The sequence below is a fragment of the Caretta caretta genome, chromosome 8 (assembly GCF_965140235.1).
Source record: "Caretta caretta isolate rCarCar2 chromosome 8, rCarCar1.hap1, whole genome shotgun sequence".
Classification (NCBI taxonomy): Eukaryota; Metazoa; Chordata; order Testudines; family Cheloniidae; genus Caretta; species Caretta caretta.
Window position 1 is genome coordinate 22,614,865 of NC_134213.1, and position 14,275 is coordinate 22,629,139.

The following is a 14,275-nucleotide window of genomic DNA, read 5'->3' on the forward strand; positions in this document are numbered from 1 at the left end:
TCCTGAGTTAAGAGCTTTAGAACTGTTTAAAGTTTTTTTTAAAAAAAAATATTTTTTCAGAGAAATGTACTTGATTGACCAGAACATAAAATGCTATAGGTAAGTTCAGGAATACATGAAACATTAGATTATAATTATTTTATAATGCTAAGAGTATAAAAATGCATTCCAAAATAAACTACACTAAGCAAGTTCCTTTTTTCAGAGGATTTAAGTAGAATACAATTTGTGATCTTCCCACAAAGTTTACAATCCTGCACAGCTTTAAGAGAGCGAAATACAACCAAAATTCATCTGTTCTAAAGGCTTGAGCCTGTGGCTGTTTAGATAAGAAATTGCAATTGACCAGATCCTGCTGTCCCACCGTAGTTTCCATGGCCATGCTCTCCTCAAGTCAGTTTTTCATGAAGCTCCAGGAAAAACTTCCTTGGCAGTATAAAGCATCAGTTTTGCAACAAGAAACAGTAGGTCTTGTCTGAACATCAGTAGGAAAATGTTAAGCCTCCAGAGCGCTTAGTACCTAAGCATGCTTCTATAACTCACAACATTTAGGCTAATGTCAAGAGACAACAATTTTATCGTATGCACAGTGACACTTGAAGACTTGAGACTGACAGGACTATGTCTAAGTGTAAAAGCCTGTACATTCCAGCAGGGGGCTCTGCATGTTCACATATTATAGGAAGAAAAAACCAGCATATATTGAGAAATGTAGAGGTTAAGCACTAGAGGAAGAACTAAGCATGAGAGTAAATGAAATGAATGAGCCCAATATCAGCCAACGCAGAGTCTTGGCTGAATTGCTTTCAATATGATTGTTCATGGGACCATAAAGTGTGACTGGAACATTGATTTTATTCCTCCCCCTCCCCCCATTAAACTGTTAAACGTTAAACTGTTTAGTTTTAAATACTGATTAGCAACATATTTCAGGAGAACAGACTGATATTGGAGAAACATTGTCCTTTGCTATACTTTCACTTCCTAGTAAGTGTGGGCTTCCCACAAAATTGCAGAACACTTGTTCAAAGCTGTTCCATATTCACTTTCATAACAGAACCATAAAAACCCTCAGGAAATACAGTTTAGAGCTGTTAATGCAGCGTGATTAAGACACATCTAGAACTAATTTATGTTCAGCTAAAATGCATATTATTTGGACACAGTAAGTGCTGCTGTTCTACATGGACAACAATGGGTTTTTCCTCTTGGTATACCCAAATACCATTAGAGACAAAACAAAAAACAACAGCTAAGCAGAAAAACACCCTTCTGAACAATTCTGTGTAATACAAAAGTGTCCTGAATGCCATAGCTTATGTGCAGGTTGTATATTAATACACACAACCCCACTCAGAAGTGTTCATAGATAAATGTCAAAAAAGGTAGAGAACTAGAACACTACAAATAATACATTTAAATGTACATGGGCACTAAATAAAGATTAGAGTTTACCATTTCACATGTTATGTGAAACACAATTACCAGGGTATTTACTGTACTTGTTGCACTACTGATGAGGAAGAAGGTCTAATGCACTAAAGTCCACTTATATGTGTGTGTGTTGGACTTTTAGTACTTTAGTGATACATAAAAGAAAAGAGGAAATCATTTGAGTTAGCATATTGGAATGCATCCTCCACTCCAGATTGTAGCAATAATTGTAAATAATACCTCCAGAACTGTGGGTCAGATCCTCATTTGGTGTGAATTGGCCTATATTCATTTGAACAGAGCAAGGCTGAGCTACACCCACTGAGAATTTAGTACTCTGATACCAGAAATCCTTAATACAGCAATCATCAATATGAATGATGGATTATGAGATCATTAGCACATTAATTTTAATGATATGGCATTATGGAAATTAATATTCACATAGTCTCAGTTATATACCTGCCAAGAGACTTAATCTCTGCTTTTACTTAGAGCTGCTATTTATAGCAGTTTCAATTACTCTTAATGTAGGTATTGCACTAATAAATGCTTTAGTTGTTTAAAATGTTTTGAAACTCAAACAGTCTACTTATTAATAAAATCTACTCATTAATAACAAAGACAAATGTACTGCAGTGAGTTACATGGCACTAATTTTAATCCTGGATTTATGGCCACATCGTTAACCCTGGTCTTGTGCTTTGTAATGACCCCCTGTGGAATAATTTCCTTGTAAATCACTGCAGCTCCGTCCATTTTTTTTTCTAATTCATTGCAAGATGTGGGCCGTAAGCCATTCTGGCATTTGTTTCCCATGTTTTATTGTAAAAAGACGTAGCATATGACTAACTGTGAATAGGAGACCCATTGTCTTTGGAGATACGGCTTTTACCCGTTTTACCCTGTTTGCCAGAAGCTGGCACTTGATGATGACCTGTTCTGTTCATTCCCTCTGGGGCACCTGGCATTTGCCACTGTTGGTAGACAGGATACTGGGCTAGATGGACCTTTGGTCTGACCCATTATGGCCATTCTTACGTTCTTATTTTCAGTGCTAAATCTTTTGATACTGTGATCCAAAGCAGCCGGATGAAGAGTTTAAAAGAAGAAATGAATGACACCTGAAGAAAAGGGGGAGGAAATTATTGGGTGTTTGGGAGTTCAAAGCTCTAAACATACCATTATTCATAATTTCTCCCTATCTTTAGATCAGAGGGAACACTTTGTACCCTCACACGGCAGCATAAGGATTTGAGAAATTTTGTAGAATATCACAAATAATATGTTACCCAGGAAAGTCAAATCATAAGTGTCTTTATTATGGGGGCTATTATGAAATTGGCTTCTCCATGTGTGCATAGCGCTGTGCCTTATTCCACAGTCAGTGTAGGAACAATGCAGGGTCCCGAGTAGTTGCTGTGGGTCACTGTGTCTCATTACATACATGCTATGTACAGTAGGGTTTGTTTGTTTTCAGGCTTATTTATTTGTGTATAATTCTGTACCCTCAGCTCTACCAGCCTAGACTGCTGGGCTTGCATTTCTCCTGCACTCTCTGTCAGGTTTCAGCAACTAATGGAAAGTTATACTCCAAGCCTGCCAAAGCGTCCAGTGGTGCCTCCATATCTACTTGTTGCTGCTGTCTGAGTTACTAACAAACGGTTTAAAACTCATCATATGACGCTGGTGAGTCTAACATGCTCAATCAAGACATCACAGGTGGCAAGGTACCTCTAAAAGGGTTTGGACCCCAAGGACTATAATTCAGTAAAAATCCCCTTTTGCCTTTCACTTGTGCTGAACTCCACTGTGAATTCTGGTTGCCTTGGATCCTAGATCTCCATTGTTTTTAGTGCTAGAAAAAGACCATAGAAATTTAAAGCAAGAAAAGATCCCTTAGGTCAGGGGTAGTCAATTATTTTTTGTCAAGGTATAGTCGAGGTCCAGACTCCAAGAAAATAATTAAAATAAATAAATAAATAGCACTAAGTAAAAAGATTTTGGGGTCTGTTCAAGAGTGTCTGGTGGTCTGGATTTGGCCTGTGGTCCACCTACTGACTACCCCTGCATTAGGTCATCGAGTGAATCCTCTCAGGCAATGTAGGCTTGTTCCTTTCAATGCATTTCCCAGAGCTTTTTTCTCTCTGCTTTTGGAGAGGCAATGAAATGATGACTAAGGCCAGGTCTACTCTAAAAAGTTAGGTCGACTCAGCTCAGAAGTTTGAAAAATCCACATCCCTGTGTGACATAGTCAAGCTGAGCGAATCCCTCGTGTAGACAGCGCTAGCTACTGCCTCTTTGGGAGGTGGATTAACTACTGTGGGAGAACCTGCACTTAAAAGGTTTTACTGGCATATCTATGTGAGGTATCATGAGGGGGGGTCATTTTCTTATACTGATCTAGTTATGCCCTACTGTAGACACAGATATTCTGGTGTAAGGCCCTTTTATATCAGTATAGAATATGCTGTACTGGTATAAATGCTTTTATAATGGTATACTTGCATCCACACTAGGGGAGTTTTGCCACCTTCAACTACATTGGCATAGTTAAAGCAGCAAAACTTTAAAGTGTAGACAAGGCATTATGCATGTGCTTTACTTTATACACTGTGAACAGTTCTCTGTTCCAATCAAACTCCAACCTGAGCAGGAAACTAATTTTTTGACTCAGTTATACTTTTGATGCCATTAAATAATAGAAAACTGGGCCTGGAGTCAGGTAAAATAACTGCTCTTTAAAACAAAGATATACTGTTTAATGACATGATGTGGTTAGTATCTTTGCACTTCGTATTCTATAGATAATGTCAGACAGATGCCTGCCTCTCTAAACTGGGGGTATATAAAATGTTAGTGCATTTAAGAGGCTTGTATTAAGTAGATTTACTGCCAAAATTATCTCTCTCTCTCTTTTTTTTAATTAGCTAACTCCTAGCTTTAGGAAGAAAAACTTTTATGGGGGGAATATGGGCTGGGAAATGGTCAAAGGTAGCTAAAGCTTCATTGTGGAGACTGAAAAGCTTACCAGCTTCTTGGTTCATTGGACTCATCTTTTGGAATTTTGTATCACACAACAAATCAAAGCCACGTTTTCCTAAGTGGAAATGACAAGGTTTATCATTACCCTTTTCAAATTTTGGGATAAATTTAAGTAAACAAAACCTCAAGTAGCCAAATATTTCTCTTTAGGAAGTAGATCTTCCCACTTTACAAAAATATTTTATGTTTAACAAGAAGGTTTTGAACTGTACTGAACTATGAACCAAATAACTTTTTTTTTTTACCATGAACTATTTGCACAATGGATGTTTTGATACTGACCTGATGATCTACAACATTTACCAGAAATCAAGGTTAGAAGAATTTAGATAGCTGGGGAGAGCCATTAAGTGATCTAGTCTGACTGCATTCTGCACATGTAACTTGTTAACATAAACTATGCCTGTGCATCAAAAGAGAGAAAAGACCTGGTGTTTGAACATCTTTCTTTTCACCAAAAAGCTGTACTAATTTACCAATTTGTATACCAGTTTGTATAAGGCAGGTTGTATTTCGTCAGTTGTATTTCGTCAGTATTGCCTTACTATAGAAAAAATGTTTGTGTTTGTTTTGTAGAGTGTCAAACTCTTTCTATTATCTCCAGCTGTTAAACAGTACTGATAATATTGTTTTAATGCCAATGTGCCTTATGAAAAAGTAGCTGTGGAGAAACCATGAACACAAGAATTGTATCCGGTTTAGTAAACTTTTTTGTCCACATTTAAAAAGAGGATGTTTATAATTTTTCTGTTCTTGATGTTTAAGCTCTTTTCATCTGGGTATTAAGCAAGTACAGAGACAAATGTTACATGAAGCACTGGTCCCTTATTCTTTAGACAACAATTTCCACCCAAACAAATTTGTCAGCGATGACATGTGCAGCTAATTTTTTCCTAAATTATTTAAAAATTTAGTAACAAAGTAACATTTTCATACTCAGACTGTAATAGCACAATCACCTATGTTTAATTGTATATATAAACATGTACACACAGTTCGATATGAACATGAATCACGGTGTATTAGAAAGAGCTCATTGAAGGTGGCTGGCTAATGCTGCATGGACAGAAGCAAGCTTTCCCCTCAGTCCAGCCTTCAGTGCTCCATGTTGCAATGCCACTATGCATCTCCTCTGCAGATATGGTCATTTATGACACATGTGGTGGTTGTTTTGCAATGTGACCAGGCTCAGATCTCCAAACTGGACCATAATTCACTGCAAGAGATGAGTGAGGAGTTGTCTTAGCATATGTGCAAGGTGCCTCAGGTGCATTCATCACCCAATTTGGTCCACTGGTTGGATCATTAGCTTCCCCAGCCTGGGCTGGGTACTGTCGGGGCGTGGGACGTGAATGCTGATCCATGGCCCCTGAGGAGCGAGTGGAATAGTGTTATCCAAATTTCTGAATACAAACGTATACTCACTTATAGGGTATAGTGCTTTGCAAACACTAAGTATTTAATTCTCACAACGTTACTGTGATGTAATTGGTATCTCGGGGTCTGTCTACCTTGCAAAACCCACCTTGGCTGGCCCGCGTCAGCTGGCTTGGGCTGTGGGGCTATAAAATTGCAGTGCTGGCTGGAGTTTTATAGACTTGCAGTCTGACCCCTGTGAGCACTAGTGACTAGTCAGCTGACACAGGCCAGCCAATGGTGTTTTACTGCTGTGTAGACATAGCTCCTGTTTTACAAATGGGGAAACTGAGACAGAGGGGATTAAGCGATTTGGTCAGTGCCACTCCCAACTCTGTATATATTCCAAGTATATTTTCTGTAAGCATTGTCTATAGAACCACACCTTGTAGTTACACACATTAACAGAGTATTTGACCTTAACTGACACAACCTTTACCTTAAAATGCCTGGCTAGGAACTAATCATATGAGGGGCATTTTTTGCTGAAAAATTTTTGAATGAAAATTTTTTACCTGGAGCTAATGGGGAGATCTCCTGGGTACATAATTAACTAAGTGACCTCCTGCTTCAAACATTTTTTTTTTAACTTTTTTATTCCCCAAGAACTTTGCAAATTTTTGGTTTTGGGTCAACCTGAAATATTTTTTTCCTTGATTTTCTTGGAATTGCCAGTGAGCTGAAAAAAATATCAGTAATAGGCACAGTGCTACTCACCATGGCTTTTTCCTGGTGTAGTTTTGGTATCATAAGTAAACCATCATGAGACTGAAATAGACTGGTATTGGCTCTCTACTGAACATACATTTTAAGGTATGTCTACACTTCAAACTGGGGGTTTGAGTCCCAGCTTGAGGAGACATACCCACACTAGCTCTGATTAAGCTAACATGCTAAAAATAGCATATAGCCTCAGGGGCATGAGCAGCAGGAGGGGCTAACTGCTCCAAGTATGTGCCTAGCATTGCGGATGGGTACGTACTCAGGGTGGCTAGACCCTCCCGCCAGTGCAGCTCCACTATTTTTAGCATGGTAGCTGAATCAAAGCTATAGTAGGTATATCTCCTCTAGCTGGGAATTATACCCCCAGCCCGAAGTGTAGAATATCCTGAGACATGCACCGTACGGCTGCATTTTAACTGCAATGACTGCTCGTCATTTTGGTGTTACATCCTCACAAACTAGAACAAAACCAAAAAATTTAAAAAACTCCGTCTTATCCATTTGTTTTAAAAACAGTGGACTCAAGTATCTCAACCAAGACAACTCCATCTATCAAACAGGCAATATCCTGTCTTCTCTTGCATTGGTCAAGTTGGTACTGGCCGCTTCTCCACTTAAACCTGTCCCAGAATGGGGAATTGAATGAGTTTATGGTGTCAATAGAGAACAACTTTAAAAGATGGATCTGAAAATAAACATGTCATTTGAACCGGCCAATTTTGGTGACCTTTCCTCAGGTTGTGTTTACCGTCTCGGTCAGCTGAGTACCCCTAAGTCACATGACGTTTTGTTGTGGGTTTCTTTTTTAAGTTCTTTTATTGCTCTTGTCATAGAGCCAATGAAACAGGGATTCAGTCTCTACATCTCTTGAGCCCTTCATCTACCTGCTTCCCTGGAGCCTAAGACAGAGATGTACATGTGTGAACACTTTGAGCTAGCTCCTTAGTAGGTATGAATTATCATAGCTCCATTGGCCCTTTATCTGTGGAATAAAACCACTAGCTGTTCAGGGGGAAACTGCTTGCAATTACTGCTGGATTCCAATCCTGCCATTTACAGGGGAAAGGGGTTAGGACCAGCTTGTGATCCTTTTTGTTTTCTATTTACTTCAGAGATGGAGGGGAAGGAAGGGGCTGGGGAAGCTTTTGCTGGTGGGAGAAATTCACCAGTCTGCACCTTTCACTTCTTACATAATAAGAAACCATTATTTATTTTATACACAGTCATCTTTATGGAACAATGTTAATAAGCCCATTGATGGGGCACCGGGACACATGACAAATTAAAAAACAAACATTAAATTAAGCCACCCACAACCAAGAATGCAAAAAGGCCCCCTCCCTAAAGTGTCCAATTCAACATAAACAAAACCTCTCCGGAGAGGAACCACAGTCAAACCAGTGATTGGCCAAAAAAGTGTGCCATGCACAGGAGGGTCCATGCACTGGGCTATTGGTTAGGTCACATGACAAGGCACGTTTCACAGTCATCCTTCAGAGAATGACCTGCATCCATCTTCCATCCTAGGATGGTAATCTTCCTCCTTCTCATCCTCTCTTGGATGGGTGGAGGGCATCCCAGTTGTTCTTTCACCCTTACAGCCTTCTCTTTATACTTGCTCTCTTGATATCCCTGCTTTTCCCCATATCAGCTTGGCTGTTCAGTGATTTTGAATCAGGCTGTATGTGGCATGCCCAAGCACAGAACAAAGCTAGTGACATAGCCATAGAAACCCAGTCTCCAGACTGCCAGTCCTTTGTCTTAGAATCATAGAATCATAGAATATAAGGGTTGGAAGGGACCCCAGAAGGTCATCTAGTCCAACCCCCTGCTCGAAGCAGGACCAATTCCCAGTTAAATCATCCCAGCCAGGGCTTTGTCAAGCCTGACCTTAAAAACCTCTAAGGAAGGAGATTCTACCACCTCCCTAGGTAACGCATTCCAGTGTTTCACCACCCTCTTAGTGAAAAAGTTTTTCCTAATATCCAATCTAAACCTCCCCCACTGCAGCTTGAGACCATTACTCCTCGTTCTGTCATCTGATACCATTGAGAACAGTCTAGAGCCATCCTCTTTGGAACCCCCTTTCAGGTAGTTGAAAGCAGCTATCAAATCCCCCCTCATTCTTCTCTTCTGCAGGCTAAATTACTTAATCTACTGGACCATGCTACCTCCCCTCTGGGCATTATGAGAGACTAGCTGCAGTGAGGAAAGACTGGAAAGAGGCAATAGTGGGGCATGGAAAACATGGATAGAGTTGGGTACTGCAGGGAATGAAAGGTGTGACATAAATTAAGCAGTGGGCCCAGATCACAAGAGGAGAAAGGACATTGCTAATATTTATGAAGCTGGTGTTTTTATTCACTAGGAAAAGCTGTCTCTGTCCTACTGGTGCTATCTTCAAGTATAAGGACATGCTGATCTCTGAAGCCTGTATGTGAGCAGTACTGAAATGTTTATTTCAAAATCCCTTGTTGCTTATGATACAGTCACTAAAATACACATGCCAAATGCAGCTTCTCTTTCATGCACACCCCACCCACACATTCTTCTTCTCCCTAACTGCTCACAAAATACTCCAAGTCACCAGAGCTTTGCTTTCGGTGCAAATCTTCTTGTACAACCCTATCTGAAGGTGTGGCATTAATGACTCTGTACAGGTGACTAACTGGGGTCTGGTACACTCGCTACTGGAGCAGCAGAGGTGTACTTTACAATGGGTGTTTGGTACATTGCTGGATTCTCATGGGTGTACTGTACTAGCTCTGTATAATTGGTGGCTGGCACTATACTGTACTCAGAGGTGTACATACACCTGGATAGCACAGTCAGTGACTGCTATATTAGGCATTTTTACAGGTACCTATAGGATGAAATAAAGGTGAGCATGGAACTAGTCAGACAAAAGCTGCCCGTATATGAAAGGACTGCTCATGAGCAGCAAAGCCAGCTAAGAGAACTCCTTCAGCACTTGGAGGGAAGACACAGTAGGCGGTGGAGAGAGATTCCTTTGGCACAATTCCCCTTGTTTACCAAATAAAATCTTTTGATATCGGCAATGCTGCCATTCGCTAGGAGTATTTGTCTAAACCTTTCCAATCATCCTAATGGGCAGAACAAGTTTTCACTAAAATATCCCTCTTGAATGTTATTTGTTTTCAAAATACAAACTGTTTGGCTGGCTTCATAATTTCGATCAGGCAGAGCCAGATAAAAAGGACCAACAGCACGGGTGGATTATCTAGGTCTCTTCTCAATGGGAGCAAGATACAATCCAGGAAGAGGACCGGGAAACAGGTTTGAAACTTTTTGCCTCATGCATTCTCTTCTCTTTGCTCCTGTTTTGAGGTAAGATGGCTGCTGGGAAGCAGCTTGGGAGATGCAGAAGATCTCCCTTCAGGTAGCTCATGGTCACAGAGATATAAACACACTGTCACTGCTGTCGCAAAGGCATCCCCTGCTCCTCATGAGACCAGACGTAAGTTGTCATGGGGTTCCACAGAAGGAAGCCAGAGCACTGAAACAATGCAACAGGGTAGAGGGAAAGCGAGCTAGAGGACAGTGTCATTTGGTTTCAGAAGTGCAGCCCTGCAATGTCTGGGTGCCGTGGGGTAATTTGAGGAGCCCTAGCTTTGATTGGGTCAGACCGGCCGAACGACTAGAAAATATGAAAGCCTGTGTTTTCATATAAAGTAGCATTACTGCATGCAGCAGTGATAGATGCCTTAGGGAACCACAAAGCGGTTGTATTTCCATTTGAGCAAGTGAGACAGTTAGCTAAATACATCTCCCCTCTAAAACTGGAGCCTGCCATGGACCATTGTCCCCTGGTGACACTGCTCAAAAGGGTGTTTGCTAATCTTGTTTCCACTACCACACCAAGTGTGAGGCAGTATATCTGACTGCTGGGAAAGTACCAGACAGCAATACCCACCTCACCACAAAGCAGGATTTAGGGCTTGGCTACATATGGAAGTTAATCCAGAAAAGAGTCAGATGTGACTTTAAAGCAAATTAACTATTCCTGATTAACTCCATGAGTGGCTGCTCATATTCTGAAGTAAGAGAGTCTTATTTACTAAGTGGATTAAAATAGATTAAGCTAATTCATAATAAGGGATTTATATTCTGGAATAAGGGCTTCCACACATGGAGTTAATCAGCAATAGTTGTTCGGGACTAACCCCCTAGGGGCTGGCGCACTGTTTTTCTAGCCGCAAAATAAATCAGGGAAACAGCATTCAGTCCCTTTTCTCCAGGGACACCTTTATGGGAATTTATAAAGAGTCCAAAGAGAACAGGACAGCAGTCACAAAACACACACAGCAGTTACAACCACAAGTCACACAGACCTGGGCAGGACTCCAGCTCACACTCAGCTGTTCCCCCTTCGGCTGCCTCTAGAGGTCAGGGCTAATTGGCTGCTGCATTAACCCTTTGGGGTTTGGGCTAGGCTAGCCTGTCATATTTCCATGTTATAGACCAGGGGCGGGCAAACTTTTTGGCCTGAGGGCCGCATTGGGTTTTGGAAATTGTATGGAGGGCTGGTTATGGGAGGCTGTGCCTCCCCAAACAGTCAGGTGTGGCCTGGCTCCCGCCCCCTATTCCCCCCCCCGCTTCTTGCCCCCTGATGCGCCCCCCCAGACTCCTGCCCCATCTAACCCCCCCTGTTCCCTGACGGTCCCTCCGGGACCCCTGCCCCATCCACCCCCCCGCTCCCTGTCCCCTGATAACCCCAGTTCCCCCGCCCCTGACTGCCCCCCGCCGCCCCATCCAACCCCCCCTTCCTGACTGCCCCCCCGTAACCTCTGCCCCCAAACCTCCCTGCTCCCCGCCCTCTGACCGCCCCGATGCTCATCCACACCTCCACCCCCTGACCACCACCCCGAACTCCCCTGCCCTCTATTCAACCCCTCCTGCTCCCTGCCCCCTTACTGCGCTACCTGGAGCACCGGTGGCTGGCGGCCTACAGCCGTGCCCCCTGGCCGGAGCCAGCCGTGCTCCAGGTCAGGCCGGGCTCTGCAGCTGCGCTGCCCCAGGAGCTCGCAGCCCTCCTGCCCAGAGTATGGCTCCGGCAGCTCAGTGAGCTGAGGCTGTAGGGGAGGGGACTAGCCTCCCGGGCCCAGAGCTCAGTGGCCGGGCAGGAGAGTCCCGCGGGCCGGATGTGGCCCATGGGCCGTAGTTTGCCCACTTCTGTTATAGACAAACTCGGAGACTGGAAAAGGCATTTTAAAGGGTTCAGTCTTCGAGTTTACCCATCAGATGGTTATGCAGCTGTGCAACGAATACCCCTCCTGCCCTTAGGATATTGAATGAATGTACATGCTTCCTAGAACTGCTTAGAATTTTTCTGTAGAAATGAAATTTTTCAATGAAATGCAGCTTCTGGAAAAATGAAAATTTTCACAGAAAAAAAAATCATTTTTGGTGGAATTTTCCTTTCTTTAAAAGCAGTGGCAGATTTAGAGTTAGTGGGGCCCTGTGCGCAGCTTCATTTTTTGGGGTTCCCCCCTCGGGACCCAGCCAAGAAGAAGAACATTCTCTCTTATCTCTACCCCCACCCCCGTTTTTCATTCTTTTTTTCTTCATCCTCCTCCTGTATTATAAATACTGGGAAATAAATGAAAATAAAGTGAGATAACTTGATTAGGGCAGGGGGTAGGGGTGCAGGAGAGGAATGTGGGGGGCGGGCTCTGGGAGCAAGTTTGGGTGTGGGGTGCAGGCTCTGGGCTGGGGCAGGGGGTTGGGGTGTGTGTGGGGGGGTGGCTCCCAAAGTGACCGGCACACACATGCTTCCGGCAGCAGCTCCTAGGCAGGGGGTGGGAGGGCACGGAGTCTCATGTGCCGCTGCCCACAGGCGCCGCTCCTGCAGCTCCCATTGGCTGCAGTTCCTGGCCAATAGGGGCTGCGGAGTTGGCACGTGGGGTGGGGGCAGCGCGTGGAGACACACATACACTCCCCCCACGGGCCGCAGGGACATGCCGGCTGCTTCTGGGAGAAAAGCGGTGCGGAGGGAGGGAGGCAGAGCGGGCAGGGAGCCCCCTTCGCCCTGCTGCTGGCATGTCTCTGCGCACCCCTTGGAGCGAGGGGGGCAGTGGGTCTCTGTGCGCTGCCGGGGGTGGGGACAGTGCACGGAACTGCCTTCCTCCCACCACCAGGGGCATGCAGAGACCTGCCGCAGCCAGCCGCCTCCGAGAGCGGCACGGGGCCACTGGCCACCACATGCAGTCAGCCTGCCTGCCTGAGCCCTGCTGCGCTGCTGGCCAGGACTTGGGGGCAGGTTGTCAGATATTTGTCCTGTATTTTGGGGGGCCCCTGTCGTTGGGGGCCCTGTGCCACCACACAGTTTGTTTCATGTAAATCTACTCCTGTTTATAAGTTAAAAACCAAAAATCTTTTTTTTAACCAAAAGGGTTTTTTTTGAACACTCAATGTTTTGGGGGTATTGGTGTTTTGTAGAGAAAAAATGGAAAAATTTTCCTAGGAAAATTTGATAAAAATGAAAAAAAAAGTTTTCAAAATTTCCAGCAAAAATACTTGGCATGTTTTGATGAACTCCTGATTCATAATCAAACACCACAACCACTTCATTTCACCTGCTTGGACAGAAGGGGTCTCTCTTCCTCTGTTGTAGAGGTTTGCTGGCTGCGAATTGGTTTTTCTGGTGCTTACCTCCTCCCTGGATGCTCAGGTAGTAGCAGCCAGGAGAGTGGAGCTGGTTGCATGGTTAACAAAAAACCCAATTTACAAATATTTATGCAAATAAAAACACCAGGGCCAGCTCAGTACAATTCATGGGTTCATATTATGTATCATATATGAATATTCAGATACTGCTGAACATTCATGACAATGTTCACAAATATCAAAAATTTCACTAATGTTATCACAATTCATAGCAAAACATCTTACTCACTATTCATTATTCTCCTTTTTAAAAACTCACTTACCCAATCAGGGAAGAGAAGCACAATAGCCCATGATTTAGGTAACCAATCATACAGCACAAATACCAAATAGCATCTAACAGGCTGTAAATTATTGGCCAAAACTAATACTACAAGTAATAAGCAGCAGCAGAAACCAGGTCTGGTTCACAAATGATTTGCTAACTAAGAAATGCATAGAGCCATGTGGAAACTGGAATTTCCGATTTGTTCTGCTCCGAATCAAAACAAAAACAAAGAATTTCAAAAATTTCCCATGAAATGAAATTTTTGACCAAAAAATCATTTTGGGACAGTTGAAACATTTTGTCTGGATTTTGACTTTTTTATTTTATTTTAATAGACTCATAGACTTTAAGATCAGAAGGGACCATTGTGATCATCTAGTCTGACGTGCATGTTGCAGGCCACAGAACCTCACTCACCCATGCCTATAATAGACACCTAACCTCTGGCTGAGTTGCTGAAGTCCTCAAATCATGGTTTAAAGACTTAATGTTACCGAGAATCCATCATTTACACTAGTTTAAACCTGCAAATGACCCATGTCCCATGCTGCAGAGGAAGGCAAAACTCTCCCTGCATGGGTGTCAGGTATCAAAGGCCAGAGAGAGCTAAATCTCCTCTAACCCAGCCCGTTTGGGTCTTATTGAAATGCTTCTTTTCAACTCCCCCCTCCCTCTCCCAACTAAATTTCCTCAGAATCGACA